This window comes from Panthera onca, chromosome C2 (genome assembly GCF_046562875.1).
Source record: "Panthera onca isolate mPanOnc1 chromosome C2, mPanOnc1 haplotype 2, whole genome shotgun sequence".
Classification (NCBI taxonomy): domain Eukaryota; kingdom Metazoa; phylum Chordata; class Mammalia; order Carnivora; family Felidae; genus Panthera; species Panthera onca.
The window spans coordinates 146,441,347-146,449,120 of record NC_138347.1 but is presented as its reverse complement, the minus strand read 5'-3'; the positions used below and the strand labels follow the sequence as shown (position 1 = coordinate 146,449,120).

At 40.0% G+C, this 7,774-nt stretch overlaps 1 long non-coding RNA gene across 1 annotated transcript in view; it reads left to right on the top strand.

The window, feature by feature from the left end:
* The first annotated feature begins 7,153 nt into the window (after nucleotides 1-7,153).
* LOC132682992 (uncharacterized) overlaps nucleotides 7,154-7,774 on the top strand; it is a 59,368-nt gene continuing 58,747 nt past the window's right edge. The window contains exons 1-2 of the long non-coding RNA XR_009611983.3: nucleotides 7,154-7,232; nucleotides 7,419-7,607. This is a non-coding gene — a long non-coding RNA (uncharacterized LOC132682992). The remainder of the gene's footprint in view (nucleotides 7,233-7,418; nucleotides 7,608-7,774) is intronic.

Below are 7,774 nucleotides of genomic sequence, written 5' to 3'. Positions count from 1 at the left end.
TAGGAAGGTGGTCTTTTCAGGGACTTTTCTCTCTTATCACACAAAAAGGGGAGGATTCAGCCTAAAAATATATTCATGGAACTTAGCATCATATAGTACAAATGTGACCTGGTGACATAGTACAAATTGCAACTTTATGTTTCCTTTAAAAAAAAAAATTAACGCTTATTTATTTTTTGAGAGACAGAGACACAGCATGAATGGGGGAGGGACAGAGAGAGAGGGAGACACAGAATCCGAAGCAGGCTCCAGGCTCTGAGTTGCCAGCACAGAGCCCAACATGGGGCTCGAACTCATGAACTGCCAGATCATGACCTGAGCTGACGTCAGATGCCTAACTGACTGAGCCACCCAGGTGCCCCACAACCTTATGTTTCTAACAAGTTAGTAAAAGAAATAGATAAAAAGGAAAACTTACATAATATATTATATATAATAATAATTATTATTACATTAATATATTATTATTATGTATATATGTGCATGTGTATACACACACACACATGCAAGTTTTAAGAGCTGATGAACTGAAATTGTCAATGATTACCCGATCTCTATAATGTAAAAAATTGTATAACTCTGTGCTTATATATTTGAGTACATTCGTACCCATTCACTGTACAAAGTAAAACAGATTGCATCATGAATGTACATCTTGGGTTTTGTTCCCAACTATACTACTTAGTAGTTGTATAATCCTGGGGAACTGACTTAACTTGTCTGAATTTCCTTTTCTTTATTTCCATCGCAATACATACATACATACATATTTTTCCTACTTTTTTTTCAGGTAGCATCTTCTTTCGTTCTTTTTTCTCAAAGTTTTATTTTATTTAAAATCTAGTTAACATACTAGTTAACATAATACTGGTTTCAGGAGTAGAACTTAGTGATTCATCACGTACATACAATACTAATTACCCATCACAACAAGTACCTTCCTTAATGCCCATCATCCATTTAAGTCATCCCCCACCCATCTTCCTCCGTCAACCCTCAGTTTGTTCTCTATAGTTCAGTGTCCCCTATAGTTGGCCTCCCTCTATTTTCCCCCTTTCCTCTATGTTCACCTGTTTTGTTTCTTAAATTCCACATATGAGTGAAATCATTGTGTCCCTCTGACTGACTTGTTTCACTTAGCATAATACACTGTAGCTCTATCCATGTCGTTGCAAATGGGAAGATTTCATTCTTGTTTTTACCAATGTTTATTTACTTATTTTGAGAGAATGAGAGAGACAGAGACAGAGCACGTGCACACAAGCAAGAGAGGGAGAAAGAGAATCCCAAGCAGGCTCTGCACTGGCAGTGCAGAGCCCAATGAGGGCATTGACCCTATGAACCATGAGATCATTACCTGAGCCAAAATCGAGAGTCAGATGCTTAACCGGCTGAGCCACCCAGGTGCCCAGATTTTGTTCTTTTTGAAGGCCGAGTAATATTGCATTGAATATATGTGTATATATGCATATATCTAGATAAATTTATTTCCATAGTTTGGCTATTGTTGATAATGGTGCTATAAACATTGGGGTACATGTGCCCCTTCGAATCTGTATTTTTGTATCCTCTGGGTAAATACCTAGTAGTGCAACTGCTGAATCATAAGGTGGGTCCTATTTTTAACTTTTTGAGGAAACTCCATACTGTTTTCTAGTGCACCTGTTTGCATTTCCACCAACAGTGTAAGAGGGTTCCCCTTTCTCCACATGCTCACAAACATCTGTTACTTCCTGTGGTGTTAATTTTAGCCATTCTGACAGGTGTGGGTGGTATCTCATCATGGTTTTGATTTGTATTTCCCTCGTGATGAGTGATATTGAGCATCTTTTTCAAGTGCCCGTTAGCCATTTGGTTGTCTCCTTTGGAAAAAATGTCTATTCGTGTCTTCTTCTCATTTCTTAACTGGATTGTTTGTTTTTTGGGTGTTGAGTTTGAAAAGTTCCTTGGAGATTTTGGTTACTAACCCTTTATCAGATATGTCATTTGCAAATATCTTCTCCTATACCGTAGGATGCCTTTTAGTTTTGCTGCATGTTTCCTTCACTGTACATAATCTTTTTATCTTGATAAAGTCCCAAGAGTTCATGTTTGCTTTTGTTTCCCTTGCCTCCATCAATGTGTCTAGTAAGAAGTTGTTACGGCTTAAGTCGGAGGTGGCTGCCTGTGTTCTCCTCTAGGATTTTGAAGATTTCCTGTCTCACCTTTAGGTTTTTCATGCATTTGGAATTTATTTTTGTGTATGGTATAAAAAAGTGGTCCAGTTTAATTCTTCTGCATGTTACCATCCAATTTTCCCAACACCATTTGTTGAAGAGACTGTCTTTTTTCTGCCAGGTGTTCTTTCCTGCTCTGTTGAAGATGAGTTGAATATATAGTTTCGGGTCCATTTCTGGGTTTTCTATTTTGGTCTATTGATCTATGTGTCCGTTTTTGTTCCAGTACCATACTGTCTTGATGACTACAGCTTTATATATATATATATATATATATATATATATATTTCTCCTACTTTGATAGGGATAATGTGACATAATGAACTAATGAATATAAAAGTCTTGTGAAGGATATACTTAATATATTTTATGATATCTTTATTAGAGTACTATTACAATAGGAAATTGATTTGGAGGCATTCTCTTCTAGAATACTTCTACATCTCCAATAATGTTCCAGGTATTGGGCCTGATATGTTTAAATGTAGCAACTTTTAAATATAACAATAAATATGATATCTCTTTGTGCTAGGCCATAAAAGGCCACTTAGCTGCCCCCTGGTTTGCCGTAACATTTGCTGTCAGAATTCTGGGATACCTTGTAGGACATCTGATCAACCTGTGGTCACCACGACGGTGAAGCCTTGAGGAGAAATCACAGGTAGAGGCCCTGAGTGCAGCCATTTGACTCATCCAGGCTCAGGCACCAGGCATGTAAGTGAAGAATTCTTTAGATAATTCCAGCCCATCCACTCAAGTCAACCCCAGCCAGGTGAACCTTCCCCAGCCAAGGTTCTAGACGGTGCGGCACAGACAAGCCATCTCGGCTATACCCTATTTGTATTCCTGACCGATACAATTCATAAGCAGAATAACACAGTCATGGATACACCATTACATTCTGGAGTGGTGAGTGATGCAGTAAAAAATAATCAGAAGGGTTTCTCAGTTGGCTCCACAAACCCCTGCACAATCCCATTTTTTATAGGTGGAAATTAAGAGAGAACTTCAGTAATTTTTGGTCCTACCATCGACAGTGTCAGATCTAGGATTCGAACTCAGATCTGCCTTAGGGCAGAATCTTTGTTCTTCTCACCACCACGTCTGTCTCAAGCTGACCTCTGAGGAGGGCACATGGGTGGCCAGCCTGCTGAGCCCACAGGATGAAGGGGCAGAAAGAGAAACATGTCCTCTTGCTTCAGGGCTTGTTTGTTTCCAGGCTGTCTGCAGGATGATCATTTGGAGAGCTGAATCCCTCACATTTGTTATTATCTGCCGCAGACATCTTAATTAAATGCTTTGGAAGCCTGTACCATACAATCAAAACTCTAAGCACTTTTCTCTCCTTGGGAAAAAAACCCGTAAACTAAAATTCCTGTCCACGGTTCAAATTCCAGCTATTGATTTCTGCTCTTGATTTTAACCTACTTTCTCTCTGAGAGTGCAAGTCCCTCAACAAGATGAGAATAAATAAAAGCAAGTGGGTGCCACCTGGGTGAAAAAGGGAGGGGGGATTGGAACACCCTGATAAGGGCCTGGGTTGATGGTTCAATAGGAGAGGGGTTAAGGGACCTTAAGTTAAAACTTGTTTGAACTTGAAAAATTCTTTCCTGAAATCCCAGTACAAGGTCTTTATACTTTCTCAGTGCACTTCACTCTATGTAGGCTCTCATAGTAAAAATAAGAACAGTTACGAGAGAGAACAAGAAAGCAAAGGGATAGTGTGTGTGTGAAATAGTGAGCATTTTAACAACTGATGTTTGAGATGGAAGAAGAATTTACTCCCTCAATTTTATTAGATAAAGAGACGAAGGCCCAGAGAGCCTATGTGGTATTTCTGAGGCAGCAGGCAGCCAAGGGCAGCAGTGCCTGCAGAATTCTCCATTTGTACTCTTGCCCCATGAGAATTGATTGTCCAGCTTTATCTATATATTTTTTCCTATTTACTTGTATTCAGTGTGACTGTTAGGGCTGATGCTTGCTTTATATAAAATTGGGCCACTTTGGTTCAGTGGGGCCATATTTAGAATAAGAATGGTTGGGGCACCTGGGTGGCCTTGTCTGTTAAGCATCTGACTCTTGGTCTCAGCTCAGGTCATGATCTCCCAGTTTGTGAGTTCGAGCCCTGTGTCAGGCTTTGTGCTGACAGCTGGATCCTGCTTGGGATTCTGTCTCTTCTCTCTGCCCCTCCCCTGCTTGTGCTCTGTGTCTCTCTCTCTCTCTCTCTCTCTCTCTTTCTCTCAAAATAAATAAATAAACTTAAAAAAAAAAAGAGTAAGAGTGGTCAACACGTTTTCAGAGAGAGTGGGAAAAGGCAAAAAGAAGACTGTTTAAAAGGTGAAATGTCAATGCCATTTTAGCAGATACGACCGAACATTTCAATCATCTGTGGAAGGCTCTGATTAGGTGCTTTGCATATGCTATTTCATTTCATCTTCACGGTTCCCGGAGGTCGCTGTCCATATCTCTATATTTACATAAAAAATTGGCTTTTAAAGAGGTTAAGTTACCTGGGAAATGGCAAAGCTCTGACTTGAATGCAGGTTCCTCTTCTCCCAAAGTCATGTTCGTTCCACTGTGCCAGTGTTTCCCCTGGTATTTACAAGGTTATTTTAGATGGTTCTAGGATGGACATAATATAGTGCAGTAGTTATGTGTTGATTTCCGTGTGCACTAGGGAAGTAACATAACAGACCCATAAAGCTCAAATATTTACCTGTTGCTATTTCTTATTTCTTTCTTAAGATATTTATTGACGTTAAAAAGGGGCATGTGGTTAAAATATTCACAAAATCATGGCAAAATTATATAAAATAGCTTAGGCAAAAATATGAAGTGGTATGCCATGAAGCTGAAGTTTTAGAAACTGTACTATACTAGGTTGTCATGATATCATTGACTGGCTATTGGCCATTGAAGGGTTTCCAAAGAATTCATTCAGATTTCCTGACACTTAACACAAGTGAGTTGTGGTTTTAAAGTCTATCAATTATATTAGGGTTAAAGTATGCTCTTCAAGGAAATGTACGGCTCCTTTAAAATTTATATGTTTAATTTAGTAGAAATGTGCATCTCATGTATTCACAAAGCATTGTTCTTAGATGAGAGCACCATCTATCCATCCATCCATCCATCCATCCAATGGCGTTTGTAGGCACCTGAAATGTAGTAGGAATAGTATAATTAATGCACATTCCCTATGTTATAACAGAGCCCTCGCCTACTTGGAGGAGACAGTCAGGCAAATATTTATTTATGACATGTTTTTTTGTGGGCAAAGTACGACGGCATCAACTGAAGAGTGAATAACTCCCTGACTCTTCAGGAGTGGGGCCTCTAGGAAAATCTCATAGTGCAGAGAATTCTATGATAGATAATAAATTCCACCCAGATGGCGGCCAGGTGAAGACCTGCTGCCCACATCTGATAAGTCACAGGAATCTAGTTTGGGGTAAAGGTGAAGCACGGTACTTCACAAGGTGAAAGGTCTAGCATAATTGCCGCCTGGAGCTTATCCTTTTTTAACACCACCACTCTTCATTAGATAAAATTATTTTTAGTGTTATTCTGAAGTAAAAGGATTCATGATAATAATGGCTTCAAAGAAGCGCAGAGTAATAGATTAATACTTTTTAAGTACATTAATGCGATCTTCAAAGAAGAGAATGTATACCATAATAGGGTTCACCCAGAGTAATGAATAACAACATCACAGTTCGTTTTTGAGGCTTCGTTTCTTGCGATTTGTTGATGACCTCACCAAAATTAATCTTCTTCACATATTCCTGGAAAAAAAAGAGTATACCTAGAGTTTTCAATCTATTTCATCTGCAGTTGATGAGAGAACATACTTTATTCATTTTAATTTCCAAGAGTTGTTTTTATGTTAAGCAACATATGTGGAAATAATTCTGAAATACTTTATTTTTTTTTTTTTTTTCAACGTTTTTTATTTATTTTTGGGACAGAGAGAGACAGAGCATGAACGGGGGAGGGGCAGAGAGAGAGGGAGACACAGAATCGGAAACAGGCTCCAGGCTCCGAGCCATCAGCCCAGATCCTGACGCGGGGCTCGAACTCACAGACCGCGAGATCGTGACCTGGCTGAAGTCGGACGCTTAACCGACTGCGCCACCCAGGCGCCCCAAATTCTGAAATACTTTAAATGTAAGGATCAATTTGGCAGAGACCTTAAAAACTCCACTTTATAATAAATCCTCCAAAATGCATCTACCCATAGATTTGTGTCTTCAAGATAGTGTGATTGATTCTAGGGGCTTTAAGCAAATGCCTCTGTAGCTGAAAAATTATAAACAGAAATTAAAACACGATGCAATGAATTCGTCACTCAAGTTCTGTTTCTCGTCTTTGCAATCATCATGCCATCATTATTTATTTCCAAGTCACCCTTTAAATACAGGAATGCGTGGTACAGGAACTTAGCCTGAAGCCAGCTCAAAGGATTTCAAACCATTACTCATTTACTCTCAAAGGGAATTCATATATAGCTAGGTCTAGGTGTTGTGGGTCAGGCTGTCTCACTGAGAATTCTCTGAGTGTCACGTAGCTGTACTGAAATATGTTAATTTTCTGCTTACATATATATTTTTAAGCTTCAATGATAACCACAGTGATTGTTTAGCAGTTAAACAACAACGTATTTTTTTAGGGAGGAACATCTCTATGTAACTGACATGGTTCAGATTTGCAAGTGCACGGTATTAATAAAATGTAGGCTGACTTTTAGTCAATTTTATTATTTTTTTAGCATCGTCTACAGGCAGTGCCTAGAGTCTATTGACCGCAGTGGGGGCCAGCCACTCCCAGACCTACCCTTAGCATGCTCTTGTGCAATCTTTGTTAGATGGGAGGGCTATCGCATGTCTAATCAGGCCCTGGGAATTGGGCCTGGCCTTTCCGGTAAGAACAGGCATGTAGTTCATAACAGTAACAGTAAGCCTCTAATCTCTGGTATGTGACTCCCAGTTTACTGGGAGACAGCAGAAGCATATCCAGGTAAGGAAATCTGCCCACACATCCTGACCTCTGGGATTCTCTCTCTGGGATTCTTGTGTCTGGAATGATACCACATCGCCTTCTCAGCACAGGGGAGTCTGACCCTCGGAGTTCTGTTCATCATTAGCCCACTGAGGGGTAAGCTGACTTCCGCCGTTCTTACGACTGTGTCTGCTCATCTGAAAGAGTGCAGGTATTGGACTGCATCAGGGGACACACGCTCAGACGGCCACAGAGCCCGGGAAGTCAGCAATGTGAGTGAAGAGGGCCAGGCACAAGCAAGAGAAGGAAGTGGAGGCTGGAAACCAGAGCTCCCACATTCCGTCCAAAGGGGGTAGTGCCTCCCTCGTTCTTGCCAGTCACCGCCACATGCAGGTACAGTGTTGCCAGATATTTATACTTCTCCCCAAAAGTTTGGTTATCTTGCTTTTCTATGTTAAATCATTTTTAAACGCTGGAAATGCACTAAAAATATTTAAAACCCAAACGACATACATCTGAAGGCCAGTTTATGGTCTCCAAACTTTGTGAGTGTTCTGATC